Source organism: Schistocerca serialis, chromosome 4 (genome assembly GCF_023864345.2).
Source record: "Schistocerca serialis cubense isolate TAMUIC-IGC-003099 chromosome 4, iqSchSeri2.2, whole genome shotgun sequence".
Lineage (NCBI taxonomy): Eukaryota > Metazoa > Arthropoda > Insecta > Orthoptera > Acrididae > Schistocerca > Schistocerca serialis.
Window position 1 is genome coordinate 98,548,313 of NC_064641.1, and position 22,754 is coordinate 98,571,066.

The following is a 22,754-nucleotide window of genomic DNA, read 5'->3' on the forward strand; positions in this document are numbered from 1 at the left end:
TCGTCTTAGGTTATTTGCAGATGAAGTTGTCATTTATCGTCTAATAAAGCTACCAGAAGATCAAAGCAAATTGCAAAATGCTTTAGAAAAGACGTTTGTATGGTACGAAAATTGACAGTTCACCCTAAACAATGAAAAGTGTGAGGTCATCCACGATAGTGCTAAGAAGAACCCGTCAACCTTCGGTTACACGAGAAATCAGTCAAATCTAAAGGCCGTAAATATCTAGAAATTACTATTTCGAATAACATAAATTCGAAAGAACATACAGAAAATGTTGTGGGGAAGGCAAACGAAACACTGCGGTTCAGGTATTTTTTCACAATGTGTCGTTACCATCGGCGATCCAGACTTCGCTACTTCAAGTGTAGGTTTAAGGGGTCATTATTGTTCACTCTCGTTCCGAAAAGTTCCTTTTAAGTGTTGTTCACTTCATTCCTATGTGAGTACTAGAGATCGTGGTAAGCGCTACCTATACCATGGTAGTGCGACGCGTCTGCCTAAGGTTTGTGTGTGTCGGACAGTGCCTCAGGTGTTATCAGTTGTCCTATGTGGTTTCGTAGTTCAGTTACCAATAATTTTCTAGATGAAGTGCCTTCAAAATTTTGCGTGCATGTTTGCAATACATGCGTACCTATTTGCTCGATGAATCCATCTGAACATATTGTTTTGGAAAATCTGTATACGTGCTATTTGCGTCTTGCTGGTTAGTCCTCTTATTGAGCTGCCGTAAAGTAATTTGGATAGGATGGATGTCCAGCATGTAGGCTTAATAGCAAAACAGCATCTTATTTTAACCAGTTTGGTATAGAAACAGGTTCACTATTTTCGTTAACTGAGACTAGTTTTAGGCTACCTAAAACCATTGGTCAAATAATCGACACCGACAAACTAGTATTTCAGTAATAGCATGCAAACCATGTAAAGACTGTACATACATGTATATGGATTTTAAGTTTTACTATGACTCATACCAGGCCAAACATTGCAGTATGATATTACGAAAAATATTGTTTTGTCTGTCTGAATGACTTGAAAATGTGTTCAGGGAACTCCATAGTCCAATCGCTGTATGTCCGCCTCTTGTAATTTTAATTTATTCATTCATTCTGGAGGACGACCGTTCAGTCCCGCGTCCGGCCATCCTGATTTAGATTTTCCGTGATTTCCCTAAATTTCTCCAGGCAAATGCGGGGATGGTTCCTTTGTACGGGACCGGCCGACTTCCTTCCCCGTCCTTCCCTACTCCGATGAGACCGATGACCTCGCTGTCTGGTCTCCTCCCCCACAGCAACCCCAACCCTATTCATTATTGCCTTTTATAGAAATTTGTACTTATACCAGTTTCAAATTTCCCCCCATAGTCTGATGATGCCTAGAACAGGAGAATCGTGTCACATGTGAAAATTAAACAAAACTACCTTGTGCCATCAAGATTGTAGGCTTTTTTTTGTCTGTTCCAGTTATCTACTAAGGTTGCTGCACCAGTGCCACTGCAAGTTATCATGGCACAAACACTCCGTCTTCAGGCCACAAGTGGCCCATCGGGACCATCCGACCGCCGTGTCATCCTCAGATGAGGATGCGGATAGGAGGGGCGTGTGGCCAGCACACCGCTCTCCCGGTCGTTATGATGGTTTTCTTTGACAGGAGCCGCTACTACTCGCGCGAGGAGCTCCTCAATTGGCATCACGATGCTGAGTGCACCCCGAAAAGTGGCAACAGCACATGGCGGCTGGATGGTCACCCATCCAAGTGCCGGCCACGCCCGACAGCGCTTAACTTCGGTGATCTCACGGGAACCGGTGTACCCACTGCGGCAAGGCCGTTGCCATAAGTTCTCGTGGAGTGGAGTGATTTTAAACAAAAACTTGTCTTCCTTTAAATAAAAACTGAAGCTCCCAACTTTGGCTGCTTCTATAATTAATTTGGATAGCGCTGTTACCTCATAGAGTCAGATTTGCGTCATTATGTTTGGGTCTGTGGTAGTAAAAATAGCCTAAGTTTTTTTTGCCATACCAAGTGTCTTACTTCAGAGATTCTCGATGTGTTCGTGGAGAAATAGCTACTTGTCCAGTTTGATATCCAAGAACGTCGCTCTTAAGCTCAAGGGGAATTTGGGTTTCACAGTTGTAGATAGTTGTGTAGACTTTAGACGAAGTAAATCGCTTAATTCTGTTAGCCCTGTGCAAGTCGCTAGTCATGTCTAGTTGTTGCTGTCTTCGGATATTGGCTTTCGAATTGCTGCCGATAGCTATAAAAGCCGTGTCGACGAGAATTTTGTTCTATGGTTCCCTCTTGTTGGGGGCATATCATTAGACTAAGAGCCAGTATAAAATTCTACCCAGGCGCTTCGTCTTCGACTGCGGGAGGCATCTGCGGAGACGGCGTTTTACGTTCGAAGATGTCTCCCGCATTCGGAGATGAAGCGCCGGGGAATAATTTTATGTACGGAGCGCTGCCTCCCGGCCTGGAAGTTAATTCTTGCAATTCTTTCCATAAATCGTATTCTGGTAATTGCCTGCCACCCTCTGGACAGATAATCCTATGCTAATTACGACTGACTCTTCACTGATCGTGACATCAAATGATGTTTATGTACATTGCATTAATACATTTTTTAATTAGGTTGACCTATCTTTTTTGCTCTCGGCGTTGATCATCTGAAGGTGACCTCGTATTTCAAAATAAATGTCTAATTATGCCACCTACATCATCTGCGAACCGCTTCTGAAGTACCCTACATGTTCTAGTCTTATTTTACGTTGGATCCCTTTTACTCCTACATGATACCTTCCCCCCCTCCCCCCCCCCCCCCCTCCCCAACACCAACCTTTTTGCATTTAATTTGTAGTTTCATAAATCTCTGTAGATAGATAGAACTCAACATCTTTCAGCACAATCCGTTAAGCAGAGGAGTTCGAAATTTGCAGACTGTGTTCATAGTGTACTTTAGGGATTTTATAAGAAGAGGTTTCTCGAAATTCCGGGACTTAAGAGGGAGAAATAAGGAATGCAAGGCTTTTTCTAACGTGTGTCGCTATTATGGTGATTTTGAAGCTGGAACTACGAAAATGGTTATTTAGCTTCTCGCTCAGAAATAAAGAAACGCGTGTTTCAACATTTTTGCTAATTTTACCTCTATAGAGTCGAAATAGTGGGTGAAGTCTTCTTTCGAAAATAAATCGTCATTAACGGACTACAAAAGCATTTTTAATGCAAAATCTATGAAAATTTGTATTTGGCTCTTTGGGTGGAAAAAAAAAAATACGTGTGGTGAAATAGGATCTGATTGATTCACGGTCTCATCAACGCCGAGGCCAAATCGTAACTTGAAATTTGGAAGCGATGTTTACCTTATACCAGAGGCATCCTTTAGTAAAGGACTGTTCGTAATTATACTCCTTGAAACTCCTTGAAAGTATGTCGCCATTACGGCAGTTCTGAAGCTGGAACTATGAAAACAGGTATTTCATTTATCGGTCAGTAATAAAAAGATACATGTCTCAGAAATTTTGGAAATTTACTCCCTATGGGAGTGAAATAGTGGGTGAAAGATTTTGTCGAAAATAAATCATTATTAAAGAACCACTAAAGCATTTCTAAAGCTACACCTAGCCGGCCGATGTGGCCGAGCGGTTCTAGGCGCTTCAGTTCGGAACCGCGCTGCTGCTACGGTCGCAAGTTCGAATCCTGCATCGGCTTTGGATGTGTCTGATGTCCTTAGGGTAGTTAGGTTTAGTAGTTCTAAGTCTACGGGACTGATGACCTTAGTCCCACAGTGCTTAGAGCCAATTAAACCAAAGCTACACCTATGAGAATTGGTGTTTGAATTATCGACTAGAAATGAAAAAAAAGGGAGACATTGGTTTCAGTGTTTCTCGAAATTAAGCTCCTAAGGAAATCAAATAGCGGATGAAAAATTTTAAGAAAATATTTCATTGCAATGACACATTTTTAAAGTTAAATGTATGAAAACCGTTATTTCGCTTTTTGATTGGAAATAAAAAATGTGTTACGGGACAAAAGTTTCTACGGAAATACCACAACGATAACGCAAAGGCAGGACGAGCAAAAAGCCCCGACCCCACTTACGAGAATCTCTTTTTGGTCAGAAAGACATTCGGAAAAAGTGATGCTTCTGCAGCCATAATTAGCGTGAACAGCTTAGAAGATGTTGCAGTTGACGAAAAACGTAAAAATTCCATTAAAGGGGAACAAAAATATCTGAAGACCACCCAGTCTGCGGGTCAAGCACAGGGCACTGAGCTAGTTAATTACAAATCTATGTCGCCATTGCCTTTCCAGCCTTTCCATTGTCCCCACTGAGGCGCTCGGGTTTCAGTTTTGCTACATATTTATAGAATAACTTTCGACGAGGTCGAACGGGTCCTATTATTGGCATTTGTGACACAAAAAATCGCGAAAATCTCTCTGTAAATTGAATATGGGACAACGAAGGCATTAGTGAAAGAAAAAACACGTTAAATGAACAGAGCCGAATTGTACCAGTTAAGTTTATTGCTTGCCTTCGGATATTTCCAGGATAATATAATGAAATTATTTCTGTCAAATGCCTTGTGAGTGCTAGCTGAACATCGACAGACGGGTGCGCTTCCGAGGCGATTAGGGAGTTTTGCAGCAGAAAGCACAAGTTGTTAAGCTCGTTTATAAACGGCCTGTACTTTCCCTCAGAAACTGCAGTCTGACGATCGCCAAACAGAAAGTTGTTCGGTAAACGTCAGCCTTGAAATTATTCATTCCTTCACAGTTGTATTTAATCCCAAGCACGGTGCAAACATGTTCTGCACCAGGTGAGCGATCTTTGAGTATGCGAGTGAAGACATGTCTAATAGGATATGCTTTGGAGGCCAGACGTGCGAATCCAACACCGCTGCTCACGAATTGGGAAGCTTGTTTCTGAGCACCGTTGAATGAGGGACAAAGCGATCCTGCACTCTGTTTCCATCCGGCTTTCCGTATGCTGCTTTGGGCCTGATGCTGTTCTTGGCTCTCTCTTCCAAGTATTGCTACAGACTACTGGTGCGATAAGTTGCTACGATTTTGCTTTTTGACGCCCATTCTCAGACAAAGAGATACAAGAAGTATGGTGAGGCTGAATCATGCATTTTTCAGTATGGTATAATATTTACCAGCGGTAGTTTCAAGTCTTTAAATGTGTCTTTGCCTGTGTTCAAAATTCCTCTGTTCAGAGAGGTAAATAACTGTCGCTGCACGTGGTACAGTGTCGGTTATTCTCTTCGTCATCTGTACAGTAAGCAAGCTGACTACATTACATTCTCGTCACTGAAATGTGTTCAGGATTTTATAACTGTAGCCTTTCTCTGTGACTTCTTCCTTATATCCTGGCCTGATATGCCGCGTGGTCCTTTACAAACCAACTGGAAAGTTTCATATGTTAATGTTTTTGAATTGAGCCTTAACAATCAGAAATTCACCTAAGGCCTCTATGATTTATTTTCACTCCAGAGTCACTCATGAAATTCATGTCCAAAATGCACTGCACACATGCCTCGATATTCAGTTTCCACTGTGCACATATGGAAGCACAAACTTTGAATATTCTCCCCAGCAGCATGGGTGGTCAGTGGCAAGGAAAACTGCAATCTGCAGAATCATTTTGATAAATAGTAATCAGAAGAAGCATTTTCCTGTTATTTGCATGCTACATAGCTTAAAACGTAAGTGGCCACTGTGGAGACTCCGAGACTGTTTGCTGCTAATCAGATTCTGCTTGACGTAATCGTTGTACATATTTGTATTGACAGGTGTTGTACTGTCAGACTGAGCCACGCATGCTGATCGCGCTAGATCGATCTACAAGAAAGGTCAATTACACGTTCACCGATTCAGATTATGCAATTTCTAAGAGTAACTGTGATCTTAAATTCCAAAATAGGCCTATTTTCGGTTTGTCGACAGCCGTTTTTTATTTCAAAATGGCGAGTTTCGGGGCAATGCTGGCGTGTAGGCATACTGAGTTCGTGCAGCATTGTTCTCGGGTGAATAGTGCACGTGCGTTCCACTGAACTGCACTGTAAAATCGGGCTTGCTTTGGTAGTTGTCTGTTACTATACTATCACAGCTATGAGAACTGACCTTCCAACTCTGTACCGACTAATCGATCTCTGAAAGCGTGACTGTGTTTGATCGCGCTCAGTAGGAATAGTAAGAAGCTGTTCCAGACGCCGATTGGGATGGACCAATGAGATGCGACAAGACTACAGTTTAGCTGCACGAAGTTCGATTTGGATAAATACGAACTGCAGAAGTGTGGACGTGGATGGAATGATATGCTGGGATAGCCAAACGCTGCGCAGTTGAATGACGTTTGAGTACAATTGCAATCACATTTTTCATTCGCCGATCCCGTGCTTCTTCCTCTGTGCGAACGGCAAGGCTTGGTTACAATTTTTTCGACACTGCCAGGGTAGCCGAGAGCGCTACCGCGCTGCTTCCTGGGCTCGGGTAGGCGCGCCGGACCCGGATCGAATCCGCCCGTTGTTAAACGGTAGGTGTGCCGGCCACCCTGGATGTGGTTTTTAGGCGATTTTCCACATCCTACTAGGTGAATACCGGGCTGGTCCCACGTCCCGCCTCAGTTACACGATTCACAGATGTTTGAAACACATTCACACTACTTCACAATTTACAGTAGACGCAGACGGCTGGGGTACTCTGATACCGTCCCGGGGTGTATGGGGTGGCGGCAGGAAGGGCATCCGGCCACCCCTTACAATTAACCTTGCCAACTCCGTACTTAGCCCTGCCGACCATGCGCACAATGCGGGATAAAGGCAGTAGCGAAAGAGTGAAAGATAGAGTGTGTTCATGCCTAGGTGGAGCTCTTTCATACGATGTTTGAGAACGTTAATTTTCGAAGCGAGATACAGAGTCCGGTTTATATTAACCCACCAGACTACTAGATCATTTGAATTCTCACATCTCTCTATATTTTCTGATACGGTTCATGTAAAATTCTGATTTCTTTTTCAACCTAGTTGTACTTCACAAACTGGCAGTGAATTGTTTGTGTAACGTTTTCTCCGCCTTCCACGGAAATACAATTCCTTCTGAACTGTTACTACCAAGAAACGTTTATCCTCCAAAACTACAGTGAGTGGAAAATTTTTCTCTGCATGCTCTTACAGAGTTGAAGGTATGTCAGCTGCGACAGCTCCAGAGAGAGCTGACCGTTCATCACTTTATAGTAAACGTGATTTTGTCTCCTCCGTGAATTCTCAGGTTTCTGAAGATTAGGCTAACAGACTGATCCATTACTTGGTTTCAAACGCGATTACACACACTTAATTAAAATTGATTCATATGTTTAACACAGCCCACTATGTATATGAAATTCAGTCACTTGCCAACTTACGCCCAAAATTCTTTTTTCATAATTACGTCTTTGTGGATGCAGTGAGACATCGTTATAATATTGATTTCATAGGTCTTCATTTTGTATGTAAGAGAGCATTTTGTTTATTCAAGATTCATTTTCAGTATACACTGTTCCACGCAATTCGAATTAGGAGAAAAAAGAACAATCTGCTTAGAACTTTTCCCTCTATTAACACACATGTGCCTGAGCTTTTCTATTTCCAGTGAGTAAAACAGTACTGAGAAAGAATTTCAGAACAAGGAAACAGAGACTATGCATATCACGAACTCGGTGCAAACTTTCTGAATCGGAAATGGTCAAAATATTTGTGTATTGGTATTTACAAAAGTCCACTTGTTACGAGCACCAAGTGCCCGCCATCAGAAATTACTGGTATACGAAATTTTCTGCGTGTCATAGAAAAGTATTATGTAGAAAATTAATCTTTAGGTTATTTATCAGCTGCGAAGGTTCCGCTAGAGCCCCGGGTGATATGATACTCGCATGATGCTCTTTAAGTTGTAATGGCAGAGACGACTGACTAGCCGGAGAAAGCAATTCAACAGAGGACGAATGAATGTTTTTGAGAGGTGAATCACTGAAGGCAACCGGGAAAAAGATAATCTCAGTAGATGCATTTGAATTTAATTGTCGAAAAGAGAAGCTATAGTAATGCAGCAGAACCAAACGAAGGGAAATATAGACGTCTAAATACGAGATTGACAGAAAGAACAGAATAGAAAAAAGAAATGGCTAGGCGAGAAATGCAGTGCTGTAGAAACATGCGTGACAGAGGGAGGGATAGACATCGCCTATCGGAAATTAAGTATTGCTTGCATTAGGGCCAGTGGTAGACCAACGCGTTAATAAATTGCTCAATTTGGGAAGCTCTTTTTCTTGAATCAGTCAGCCAATTTTTTGAATCTGTAATCATTTGTTTATCTGTAAATTTACATCCTACCGATTTCCGTCCCACTCGGATAATTTCTTCGTGGTGCGTCGTGTTTTATTGTCTTAGAGTGTACATTCGAATTATATCACGTGATAAGAAGATGAAGTGTTATGCATTTCATGAAACAATGCAAAACGCCCCTGCACATCTGCGCACACTTTCGTAAAGGACGATAGAAAACAGGTCTTATAAAACGTGGCTGTTGATGATTGGTTTATATTCCGCTCAAGTTGGGTGGAGGGGGAACACATTATTTGTGATGCTCGTAACCTGAACTACTTTATTGTGGGATCATAGTCCCCTTTTCACTTACCGAAAAAAGTTTTATGAAAACTGCAACTTTTAATCTTACAACGTACCGTTTTATTCGGAATCAACTTTAGGGTCATGGAAGAGGGGCTGCTAAAGGAAAATACAAAAGGCTTACCTATACAGGACCCAGTTCTAAAAACAGATATCATTTCACTCACAGTGAGCAACTGTCGCGAATATTACTTTTGGAACTGTAGTTTTACATGGAAGAGAAATGATGCAGTTTTCTAAGAATAATCGAACCTTAAAATAAAAAGATAAATTTTCATTATCTCTCTGTTTAAGAAATCTTTGAAAGTAGTAAACTGAACAGCGAAAAAGTAAATACGATGTGTGAAGGATACCCATCGTGTACCTTATCCGCTTATGGTCGTTTGGAGAGCAAAATACCCGATATTATGTTAACCGGGGACCTAGAAACGACGGAGAGGCTCCGTCCCCGCCGCAGTGGTCCACAACCCCACGACGACTACCGCAGTCCACTTCACCCCTCCGCCGCCCCACACCGAACCCAGGGTTATTGTGCGGTTCGCCCCCCGGTGGCCCCCCCCCCCCCTTAGAGAACGTCTCACACCAGACGAGTGTAGCCCCTATGTTTGCGTGGTAGAGTAATGGTGGTGTACGCGTACGTGGAGAACTTGTTTGCGCAGTAATCGACGACATAGTGTAGCTGAGGTGGAAAAAGGGGAACCAGCCCGCATTTGCCGAGGCAAATAGAAAACCGCCTAAAAACCATCCACAGACTGGCCGACTCACCGGACCTCGACACCAATCCGCTGGTCGGATTCGTGCGCTCCTTCCCGCCCGGAACGCCGTGCGTTAGACCGCACGGCCAACCGGGCGGGCAAAATACGTGATACATTATGAGTATTGCCAACCCGGTAAGTCTCGCTCTTCATAAGCCAACAATCTGAGTGTAATACTTGGCCCATAAATATCACTCTTTTTTATCAATTTATTTACCCTGTCACATAGTGGATTTGACTAACGTGTTCGCACTGTGTGTGAACTCTTCACTACCTTCGCTTCGTGCGGCGGTCCGTGTTCATCATCGACTTCATTCACTTCCTAAGAAAACTACTCCGGATTCGATCTATCGCAGTGAGTTTGTCGACCTTCGCAGGCAACTTACCCTTAGCACCTTCGTATACACTGATGGCTCTAAGACCAACTGTAGTGTTGGCCGACCATTTTCGGTATCGGCTTCCAGAACGCTACTCAATATTTACAGTAGACCTCTACGTCATCTGCCTGGCGACACAGGACATCCGGCTACAAACACTTTTTTAATTGTGTCATTTGCTCTGAATCTTTCAGTGCCCTTCAATGTCTGTATGTGCTATACAAAGTCCATCCCTTAGTGCATCGAGTCCAGGAAAGCTGTCGCTTGCTCACTCTTGATGGAGCCACTGTGATGTTTCTGTGGGTTCCTGATCACGTCGGCCTGACAGGAAATGAGGCTGTCGAAGCTGTTGCCGAGGCTGCATTCCTTCTACCTTGGCCTGCTAGGTCTCCCGTCCCTTCAGATGATTCCTGTGTCGCAGTCGGTCGGCAGGTGGTCTCACTTTGTCATCACCACCGATGCTCTCTTCATGGGGACAAGCTCGGGGGAATTAAACCTCTCCGAACGCGTGGGCCTACCTCGTCTCGGCCCTCTCGCGGCGAGGAGAACGTTTTATGTATGTTGAGTATTGGGCATTGTCGTTTTAGCCATCGGCATTTGGTAAGTGGTGATTCCCCACCACTTCGTGCTCATTGCCGTCGGCCTTTGATATTTCGCCATTTCCTGACCGAATGCCATTTTTTTAACCACTTACGTTCTAGTGTACGAGGTGCATTCAAGTTCTAAGGCCTCCGATTTTTTTTCTAATTAACTACTCTCCCGAAATCAATGAAACTGGCGTTACTTCTCGACGTAATCGCCCTGCAGACGTACACATTTTTCACAACGCTGACGCCATGATTCCATGGCAGTGGCGAAGGCTTATTTAGGAGTCTGTTTTGACCACTGGAAAATCGGTGAGGCAATAGCAGCACGGCTGGTGAATGTGCGGCCACGGAGAGTGTTTTTCATTGTTGGAAAAAGCCAAAAGTCACTAGGAGCCAGGTCAGGTGAGTAGGGAGCATGAGGAATCACTTCAAAGTTGTTATCACGAAGAAACTGTTGCGTAACGTTAGCTCGATGTGCGGGTGCGTTGTCTTGGTGAAACAGCACACGCGCAGCCCTTCCCCAACGTTTTTGTTGCAGTGCAGGAGGGAATTTGATCTTCAAAACATTTTCGTAGGATGCACCTGTTACCGTAGTGCCCTTTGGAACGCAATGGGTAAGGATTACGCCCTCGCTGTCCCAGAACATGGACACCATCATTTTTTCAGCACTGGCGGTTACCCGAAATTTTTTTGGTGGCGGTGAATCTGTGTGCTTCCATTGAGCTGACTGGCGCTTCGTTTCTGGATTGAAAAATGGCATCCACGTCCCATCCATTGTCACAACCGACGAAAAGAAAGTCCCATTCATGCTGTCGTTGCGCGTCAACATTGCTTGGCAATATGCCACACGGGCAGCCATGTGGTCATCCGTCAGCATTCGTGGCACCCACCTGGACGACACTTTTCGCATTTTCAGGTCGTCATGCAGGATTGTGTGCACAGAACCCACAGAAATGCCAACTATGGAGGCGATCTGTTCAACAGTCATTCGGCGATCCCCCAAAACAATTCTCTCCACTTTCTCGATCATGTCGTCAGACCGGCTTGTGCGAGCCCGAGGTTGTTTCGGTTTGTTGTCACAAGATGTTCTGCCTTCATTAAAGTGTCGCACCCACGAACGCACTTTCGACACATCCATAACTCCATCATCACATGTCTCCTGTCGATGAATTTCAATTGGTTTCACACCACGCAAATACAGAAAACGAATGATTGAATGCTGTTCAAGTAAGGAAAACGTCGCCATTTTAATTATTTAAAACAGTTCTCATTGTCGCCGCTGGCGGTAAAATTCCATCTGCCGTACGGTGCTGCCATCTCTGGGACGTATTGACAATGAACGCGGCCTCATTTTAAAACAATGTGCATGTTTCTATCTCTTTCCAGTCCGGAGAAAAGAAATCGGAGGCCTTAGAACTTGAATGAACCTCGTATGTCTGCGTCTGAGTTACCAGCCGTTTTAGCGAACGACGCACGGGATGTCGACGGCGTTTTACTTTTTATCCGTTGTAGGAATATGGCGTAGGATATATAATCTTTAGTTCAGGACATCCACTGTCTCTGCGGCGTATTTTGTGGACCTCTCTCAAAGAGAAACTCCTTGTTCGTACCCCTCTTTCCTTCCATCGATTGGGCTTAACGATAGTCGCTTTTAACTTGTTTTTCGTATTATTGTTCTAGCGTTATGACATGGACGCTTATGATCTCAGCTATTTTTGCGCCCTCAAAAAAAAAACGAAACATATGATCAATAAGTTTTGCTAAGAACTTATAAACTGTTATGCAAGAGACAATGTAGAAAAATTAATACAAAAATATATCAAGAAGGGAAGTAGGATTCTGTGTTGCTTTACTTTACTACCAAATAAAAGTCTTAAATGTGTAGTTAAAAAAAAGCACAGGCGTTGAAGAGAAGTAGAGTATACTGGCTCTGATGAAAAGGAAACACTGCGTTTAGTTGCTCGTGCTCATTTGTATTAAGAATAAACGAAAAATATTTTTAGACATGGGAGAGCTTGTGAAAGCTCTGCTTTCTTGGCATTGCTTTACACATCACCGTTAACGCTGGCAAGGTGCTGTATTATGCAAGTTAGAGTCATAAATCTTTCTTTTGTTTAATTGCCCAAGAGAATTCCCCACGTTCTATCTCATCTTACAGACGAGGATTTCCATAACAATAAATTTAACTGGCAAGCGTACATTCGCTCTCGAGCGCCGCATTATGACCTGCCGCTGTCTTGTTCTGCATTGCAAAATTGGAGAGCTGTAACTTCTCCAGGAAAACCGTTCCCTTCTGTGGAACAGTAGCCACACCGCAAATACTGGCCGGAACTTATTGTTACGATAAGTTAGTGGAATAACGTAACTTATTTCTAGACGTTATTAATATCTTTCTTTTCCGTAACTTGACTGGTTTCAGATAACATGTGCTCATTGTCACACTTTACCTCTGCCAACAAGGCGTAATAGAAACTGGGGAAAGAAAGGTACATGGAAGTTATTACATTCACATACTCACCCTTCTTAATACCATTAAAATTACCGTTAAGTTGTTTGAAGCATGTATTTTCATTTAACGTTAATCAGATACTATCTGTGAATCACTCACACAACAAAAGTGGTTTGTTTCGAAAATAATACAGATTGAGCGAGGTGTTACTTTGCTTGAGGCCTGTGCTGACTTCCCAAAGAGTCGGGGATTTAATTCCTTTATGGTGACAATATACGACGTTTTTCGTGACTTCCTACGAGTGCATTAAATGAAACCGAAGCCAGTTATATCGCCAGTGTGCACTACTGCAGAAATGCTAACCTCTTTTTTCGACCCACACCAACACCACCACCGCTACCACCTCCCGGCCCTCTTATATTTTCAATGACGATATAATTTAGAACCCTTCCTTCATACATAATGACGTCATCTGTTACATCGCTAAACAGGAACCGTCGGCTAGAAGCGAAAAGTACACTACAAAGTAAAAATTGTTATATAAATTGTTGGCGAAAACTTCGTAACACTGGCATACATTGCCCATGCGTAGTGTTAAATCACAAAATCTGTTGTGGTATCTAGTCAGAAGACTGGTTTAGTGCATCATTAGACGTTGGTCCATCCTGACCAAGTCTAGCCTCGGGGGTTTAGCCGAGCGGTCTTAGGCGCTGCAGTCATGGACTGTGCGGCTGATCCCGGCGGAGGTTCGAGTCCTCCTTTGGGCATGGGTGTGTGTGTTTGTCCTTAGGATAATTTATGGTAAGTAGTGTGTAAGCTTAGGGACTGATGACCTTAGCAGTTAAGATTTCACACACATTTGAACATTTATTTGACCAAGTCTCTTCAGCTTAGCATAACTACTGCAGTCTACAGCCATCTGATAGAACTATCTGTATTTGAACCTGGGCATTCTTTAGTATTTTAATCTCCACACAGCCCTCCGTTAGCAAACTGACAATTTATTGATGAATCAGAATGTATTCTGTCAACTGATCCCTTCTTTTAGCTAAGTTCTGCCTTATATTTCGTTTGTCCGCGATTCAATTCAGTACCCCTTCATCATTTACTCTATCTACCCATTTAACATGCCGCTTTTTCTGTTGCACCACTTTTCAAACACTTCTGTTCACTTCCTAACTGCTTAGCGTCAACGTTTCGGTCCCATACAACCTTACACTCGAGGCATGTACCTTCTGAAAATATTTCCTAAGACTTAAATTGATGTTAGATGTTTCAGAAATCTTTTCGTTCTATACCTAGTCAAGAATTTTATCTGTAGTGTGCTTTGGCCATTATCAGCTATCTTGAGCCCAAATATCAAAACTCATCTACTACTTTCAGTGCCTCATTTACTAATCTGATCCCCACTAAATAGCCTGATTCAATTAGACTATATTCCATTACATTTGATCCACTTTTGTTGATATTCATCTTTATTTTCAAGTCTGTCAGTTTCGTTCAACAGTTCTTCCAAGCCTTTAACAATTTCAGTGTCATTAGCAAACTTACAACTCTTCATTTCCTCTCCTTGATCATTAATTATCTTTTCTCAAATTCATTTGGGTTTCTTTCACTTTTTGCCCAATGTACAGGTTGAATAATGGCAGGGACAGGCTACCACTGTGTCAGTTTTCAGTCTATGGTTCTCTTCAACACCCTTCGGCTCATAACACCAATTCAGTTTGTGTATAAGTTGTAGATAAGCCTCCGCTCAATAGATTTTATCCTCGTTACCTCCAAAATTTCAAACAGTGTAATTCAGTCAACACTGCTCAAAGCTTTCTCTAAATCTACGTATACTATAAACTTAACTTCGTCTTTTATTAACCTACCTTTTGAGATAACTCATAGGATGAATTTTTCCTTTCGTGTTCCTACAAATCTCCTGAAACCAAACGATTATGCCGACTGCCAGTCTGCCCCTACGATTGTTACTCGTGTGCAAGGCCAGTAAGGAATCAGTACGTCACAACAAGCAAGAGTGAGAAAATGAACGTAAGAGAACCACTACAACCATGGTAGGAGCACTGCTTTTGGCCAATAGCTGGTCAAATGAACTTGTCTTTGCTTGATTCCTAGTGTGCGTATAAGACTTGTACTCTTTTAGAGCAAATTATCCCCCTTGAAAATTGTATGATATTGCTAATCAGACCACCTGGAACCTCTGGACAAATTCAGCCTCTGGAGCTTTGTTTTTTCAGTGTCTATAAAACGTATTATTGCGCTGTCTGCAGCGACACCATAAAGGATAGCCAGTGTTACGATAAGCTGCAAGACAGACTGTTTCACATTCGACAACGTGTAATCATATTCCAACAGTTCTCATCACCCATATGAACGTCCTGCACTGTTTATAACTGCCAAGGAGTTCGTCTTCTATCTTCATGGAGCGAAACTTTGTAATCACACTGTGGCGCGCTATTTTTCATTTTATGTTCATGGTGCAACTAATGATTTGTTTCGAACATGTATTCAATGTCAACAATGCCCATTTTGTGAAGTGTTATACGTACATCCCATAGAAGGTTGAACTTTGCTTCTCCTGGATCCTCAATTTTTGTCACCCTCCTAACTTAAATGTTGAGTCAGTAGCACCTAAAAATTTTCCTGCCATAATTGTTGACGCAACACTTTCAAATGTGCCTTACTAAAAATCGAGCTATCGACCTCGCAGTCAAGGGGTTCCTTGTTAATGTTTATTGTTTCCTTAAAATCAGCTGTTAAACTCCTTTTCTTTTACCAGTCAATTTCTCTGAGTGATTCTATGCGATGCGTTACGAATTCTTCTCTTGTGCCAACCTCTTCGTCATAGAGAAACATCTGCACCTAGTTATTTGTTCGACACATTCCAATTGCCGTCATCCCCTACAGTTTTTAACCTCTATGTTTCCCTCCAATACTGCTGACATTATTCCTTAACGTCGCAACGCATGACTGAGTGAGGTGGCGCAGCGGCTACCACACTGGACTCACATTCGGGAGGACGACGGTTCAACCCCGCGTCCGGCCTTCCTGATTTAGGTTGTCCGTGATTTCCCTCAACCGCTCCAGGTGAATGCCGGAATGGTTCTTTTGAAAGGGCACGTCGGACTTCCTTCCCCTCCCTTCCCTAATCCTATGAGACCTATTACCTCGCTGTCTGGTCGCCTTCCCCAAACAACTCAACTCTTAACGCATGTCCTATAATTCTTGTCAGTATTTTCCATATATTCATTTCTTCGTCAGTTCTGTGGAGAACCCTTTCATTCGTTACCATAACTGATAACCAGTAAAAACTGCATTTGTTTTTAAGTGTAGTTGCATGATTAGCACTAAAAAGTAATTTTCTCACTAACTTTAACATTAATCATGTGTACATATCCTTGAAACTCACTGGTTCCACATCCATTCGATAAAACTGTCGTTCTAGCGATCTACGGAACATGTAACTGGCTATCAGTCCACCTTGTCGCCAACGTCCTTCCGCAGTACCACACGTCAAACACTTCGACTCAACCTTCTGCAGATTTTTCCACAGTCCATGACTGATTACCATTCAATGCTGTGCTTCGAATCTCAAACCAACGTTTTTTTTTATTTAGTTTTTGTTCCTTGGACGCTTAGTCAAAATGACAACATACGGTCTTCTGATGTCAATGATCGACAAAACAGCTATAATAAAATGTTCCATAGATTGGTGTCAGCATCCAGTGCGTTATCTGACACTGACATGTGTTCAGACACGTAAAGATGATGCTAATATATATATACAGGGTTATTACAAATGATTGAAGCGATTTCACAGCTCTACAATAACTTTATTATTTGAGATATTTTCACAATGCTTTGCAAACACATACAAAAACTCAAAAAGTTTTTTTAGGCATTCATAAATGTTCGATATGTGCCCCTTTAGTGATTCGGCAGACATCAAGCCGATAATCAAGTTCCTCCCACACTCGGCGCAGCATGTCCCCATCAATGAGTTCGAAAGCATCGTTGATGCGAGCTCGCAGTTCTGGCACGTTTCTTGGTAGAGGAGGTTTAAACACTGAACCTATCGCATAACCCCACAGAAAGAAATCGCATGGGGTTAAGTCGGGAGAGCGTGGAGGCCATGACATGAATTGCTGATCATGATCTCCACTACGACCGATCCATCGGTTTTCCAATCTCCTGTTTAAGATATGCCGAACATCATGATGGAAGTGCGGTGGAGCACCATCCTGTTGAAAGATGAAGTCGGCGCTGTCGGTCTCCAGTTGTGGCATGAGCCAATTTTCCAGCATTCCCAGATAGACGTGTTCTGTAACGTTTTTTTTCGCAGAAGAAAAAGGGGCCGTAAACTTTAAACCGTGAGATTGCGCAAAACACGTTAACTTTTGGTGAATTGCGAATTTGCTGCACGAATGCGTGAGGATTCTCTACCGCCCAGACTCGCACATTGTGTCTGTTCACTTCACCATTAAGAAAAAATGTTGCTTCATCACTGAAAACAAGTTTCGCACTGAACGCATCGTCTTCCATAAGCTGTTGCAACCGCGCCGAAAATTCAAAGCGTTTGACTTCGTCATCGGGTGTCAGGGCTTGTAGCAATTGTAAACGGTAAGGCTTCTGCTTTAGCCTTTATCGTAAGATTTTCAAAACAGTCGGTAGTGGTACGTTTAGCTCCCTGCTTGCTTTATTCGTCGACTTCCGCAGGCTACGCGTGAAACTTGCCCGCACGCGTTCAACCGTTTCTTCGCTCACTGCAGGCCGACCCGTTGATTTCCCCTTACAGAGGGATCCAGAAGCTTTAAACTGCGCATAACATCGCCGAATGGAGTTAGCAGTTGGTGGATCTTTGTTGAACTTCGTCCTGAAATGTCGTTCCACTGTTATGACTGACTGATGTGAGTGCATTTCAAGCACGACATACGCTTTCTCGGCTCCTGTCGCCATTTTGTCTCACTGCGCTCTCAGCCGAACAAAACTTTATGAGTTTTTCTACGTATCTGTAGTGTGTCGTGACCATATGTCAATGAATGGAGCTACAGTGAATTTATGAAATCGCTTCAATCATTTGTAATAGCCCTATATATATATGGAGCTTCTGAGTGAGTGCCGAAAGAAGCAAGTCATCTTGTTTTGTAATTTGATGAAGAAAACACAGTCCAGAGCACGTATTTTGATTCTGTGAACGGGTTTGGCCAAATCTGACCATCTTAAAGAAAATAATGAACATAAATTTAGTAACTACCGGTTTTCTAAATCATTTAAAATGGGTACGCTAAAGGAGTCGTAAATGGGTGTATTGTATCACCTGAAATGTACGGCAGCGGCAACGGATGCGTGTCGTCAGACCTGAGTTTTCATACAAGCGCTATTAACAAAAGAGCAGAATACAGAAACTGAAATTCAGATGCAATTATGAAGGCTAAACCAGAATCAACTCTCGACGAACAGTCTGTTTAATCAAAATAGGTATCTTAAAAATTACAGGGACATTGTCACAGACTATTTATGTATGTCGATAAAGACATTGGTAAGAGAGAGAACTGTACCTTAAGGGACGCTGCTTTGAAAGTCACTTCGCTCTGCGATGTGAGAATGTGGGTGACGCCGGACAGACGAAGGGTCACATGTCTAAGTCGTCGGCTGAAACCATAATTGTGCCAGTGTCTCCTCGAAAGCAACAGCTGTTACGCTTCGCCGAAGTGCCGACATAGTCACGCGTGATACAGTGATACCTCGCAAGCTTCTACGAGATCGTAAGACATTAAAATTGCTTTGTTATTATTTAATTTAGCAATATATTCAAATTTTGTGTTAATATAGACATGAAACCCACATAACAGCTGTAAAACGGTATCCCCTTAAGTATCGCGTTACATTTTATCGTTTTTAATTCATATTCATACATACGTATACTCGTACATGAAAGCAAAGACTTTATTTGCAACTGTAGTATCATCGTTCTTCTACAATTCAGTTTTCATATACAGTCAATGAGCCACTGATAATAAAGCCAGCTCAGTTTTGACAATTCACCAGCTGCCGACGTTCACAGCAATCTCCCTATCCGTACTTCATGTACTCTGGTACATCTGCTTGCACTGTAGTTCCATTCATGCATTAGTTTTAAATAATTTGGAAGATTTTTCCTTCGCGTTATTTTACTTTTATCTCTGAAGCTAATTCGGTCCAGACCGAACATAACAGCAATAATGTACCACTTGGTTAGTGTTTTGTTCTTAATATGTAAATATCGCATCTGTGTGTCAGTTGTGAGTAGAATCTGTAAGTGAATCAAGTGTTTTCATTTTTGTTACCACTTCAACAGTCTGCATGTTGATTATCTGAAGTTAAAATGTGGATAATGGGCAAATATGTGCGGGAACTGTATAAAAACTAAACCCGTGCGTCCAATGTACGACGCGAGCGGTTATTATCAAGTAGATGGCTTCTGATGGGTTTCGATGTTGCTCACGAGTAGCAAGATGATATTAGACTCCGGCAGCCGTGGGAGAACGTCTGTTACTGTAGGAGTAGCATAATTCTCATAATCCTTAGAACTATAAACAACCCTTCACATCCGCAACCAATCAGTCGGTCAGTCTCCGGTCAAAAACATCAATATTTTCCAAACTTTCGTCATCTAAATCGACATCTACACTGTACGAGCCACTATAAAGTGCATGACAGAGTGTACATTTCACTGTGCCGGTTATTGTGGGTTCTTCCAATTCCATTCACGTAAGGAGCGCGAGAAAAATAATTGTTTGAATATGTACTGAAATTAATCTTTTCTTCATTAAGCCTACTGAAGCGATATATAGAGGGCTGTAGTATATTCCCAGACACTTCATTTAAATTCAGTTGTTGAAACTTTGTTAGTAGACGTTCTCGGGATAGTTTTCGCCTATCTTGAAGAGTTTGCCACTTACGTTCGTTCAACAACTCAGTGACGCCCTCCCGCGAGTCAAGCAAATCTCTGAGAATTCGTGCTGCCCTTCTCTGTATACGTTCAATGTTCCCTGTCAGTTCTATTTGGTACAGGTCCCACACACTTGAGCACAATTTTAGGATGGGTCGCATGAGCGATTTGTGACTAATCTCATTTGTAGACTGATTACATTTTCCTAGTATTCTACCAATAAATGGAAATCTTCTACCTGCTTTACCAACGAATGATTCTATGAGATCGTCCCACTTCGTGCCGCTCGCGTCACACTCAAGTACTTGTATGAGTTTACCGATTCCAAATGTGACCCATTAATATTGTACTCTTAGTACTCTACGTTTCTTTGTTATGTGAGGTGCGCAATTTTACATTTTTTAACATTTCAAGCAAGCTGCCACTCACTGCACCAGTTTGATATCTTATCGAGGTCTGTCTGAATATTTGCACACGCCGGCCGAAGTGGCCGTGCGGTTAAAGGCGCTGCAGTCTGGAACCGCAAGACCGCTACGGTCGCAGGTTCGAATCCTGCCTCGGGCATGGATGTTTGTGATGCCCCTAGATTAGTTAGGTTTAACTAGTTCTAAGTTCTAGGGGACTAATGACCTCAGCAGTTGAGTCCCATAGTGCTCACAGCCAATATTTGCACAGCTTCGCTAGGACTGTATTTCGTTGTAGATAACTATATCATCTGGAAAAGTCTGGGGTTACTATTAGTGGATTGATGTATACGTTCGTAGCGTTTTTCTGTAAGTACACAACAGATACACATAACAAAGACATTATTCATCAATAATACACGAGGTACCCTCCTTAACTATTTGCAACACTCTGTCAACGCTGGGGTAACTTTTCGATTCCACGGCTGTAGAGACCACGTAATTTTGAGGCTAAGAACTCATTGAGCCGTATGCGGAGCGCATTTTCATCCAGAAAGGAATCTCTTTGAAGGTTTTCGGTAGAGAGCGGGAAAGGTGAAAATCTGAGGGCAAAAAGTCAGGCGAATAAGGTGGGTGCGGAATCAATGCCAAGCCAACTCCTTCATACTGGTTATTGTTAGTCCAGCAGAATGCTGGCGTGCGTTATCGTACAGTAGCATGCATCACTTCACATCTACATCTACATCTACATCTATACTCCGCGAGCCACCTTACGGTGTGTGGCGGAGGGTACTTATTGTACCACTATCTGATCCCCCCTTCCCTGTTCCATTCACGAATTGTGCGTGGGAAGAACGACTGCTTGTAAGTCTCCGTATTTGCTCTAATTTCTCGGATCTTTTCGTTGTGATCATTACGCGAGATATATGTGGGCGGTAGTAATATGTTGCCCATCTCTTCCCGGAATGTGCTCTCTCGTAATTTCGATAATAAACCTCTCCGTATTGCGTAACGCCTTTCTTGAAGTGTCCGCCACTGGAGCTTGTTCAGCATCTCCGTAACGCTCTCGCGCTGACTAAATGTCCCCATGACGAATCGCGCTGCTTTTCGCTGGATCATGTCTATCTCTTCTATTAATCCAACCTGGTGAGGGTCCCATACTGATGAGAAATACTCAAGAATCGGACGAACAAGCGTTTTGTAAGCTACTTCTTTCGTCGATGAGTCACATTTTCTTAGAATTCTTCCTATGAATCTCAACCTGGCGCCTGCTTTTCCCACTATTTGTTTTATGTGATCATTCCACTTCAGATCGCTCCGGATAGTAACTCCTAAGTATTTTACGGTCGTTACCGCTTCCAATGATTTACCACCTATGGCATAATCGTACTGGAATGGATTTCTGCCCCTATGTATGCGCATTATATTACATTTATCTACGTTTAGGGAAAGCTGCCAGCTGTCGCACCATGCATTAATCCTCTGCAGGTCCTCCTGGAGTACGTACGAGTCTTCTGATGTTGCTACTTTCTTGTAGACAACCGTGTCATCTGCAAATAGCCTCACGGAGCTACCGATGTTGTCAACTAAGTCATTTATGTATATTGTAAACAATAAAGGTCCTATCACGCTTCCCTGCGGTACTCCCGAAATTACCTCTACATCTGCAGATTTTGAACCGTTAAGAATGACATGTTGTGTTCTTTCTTCTACGAAATCCTGAATCCAATCACAAACCTGGTCCGATATTCCGTAAGCTCGTATTTTTTTCACTAAACGTAAGTGCGGAACCGTATCAAATGCCTTCCTGAAGTCCAGGAATACGGCATCAATCTGCTCGCCAGTGTCTACGGCACTGTGAATTTCTTGGGCAAATAGGGCGAGCTGAGTTTCACATGATCTCTGTTTGCGGAATCCATGTTGGTTATGATGAAGGAGATTTGTATTATCTAAGAACGTCATAATACGAGAACACAAAACATGTTCCATTATTCTACAACAGATTGACGTAAGCGAAATAGGCCTATAATTATTCGCATCTGATTTATGACCCTTCTTGAAAATGGGAACGACCTGCGCTTTCTTCCAGTCGCTAGGTACTTTACGTTCTTCCAGCGATCTACGATAAATTGCTGATAGAAAGGGGGCAAGTTCTTTAGCATAATCACTGTAGAATCTTAAGGGTATCTCGTCTGGTCCGGATGCTTTTCCGCTACTAAGTGATAGCAGTTGTTTTTCAATTCCGATATCGTTTATTTCAATATTTTCCATTTTGGCGTTCGTGCGACGGCTGAAGTCAGGGACCGTGTTACGATTTTCCGCAGTGAAACAGTTTCGGAACACTGAATTCAGTATTTCTGCCTTTCTTCGGTCGTCCTCTGTTTCGGTGCCATCGTGGTCAACGAGTGACTGAATAGGGGATTTAGATCCGCTTACCGATTTTACATATGACCAAAACTTTTTAGGGTTCTTGTTTAGATTGTTTGCCAATGTTTTATGTTCGAATTCGTTGAATGCTTCTCTCATTGCTCTCTTCACGCGGTCTTCCTGACCGTTGTTCTTGGACTGCATCTGCAAGGCGTCTCAGT

General features: G+C 42.6%; 1 pseudogene; it reads right to left on the reverse strand.

Moving 5' to 3' along the window:
* Window positions 1–1,716: 1,716 nt before the first annotated feature.
* Window positions 1,717–1,833, reverse strand: LOC126476764 (5S ribosomal RNA; annotated as a pseudogene).
* Window positions 1,834–22,754: the final 20,921 nt, after the last annotated feature.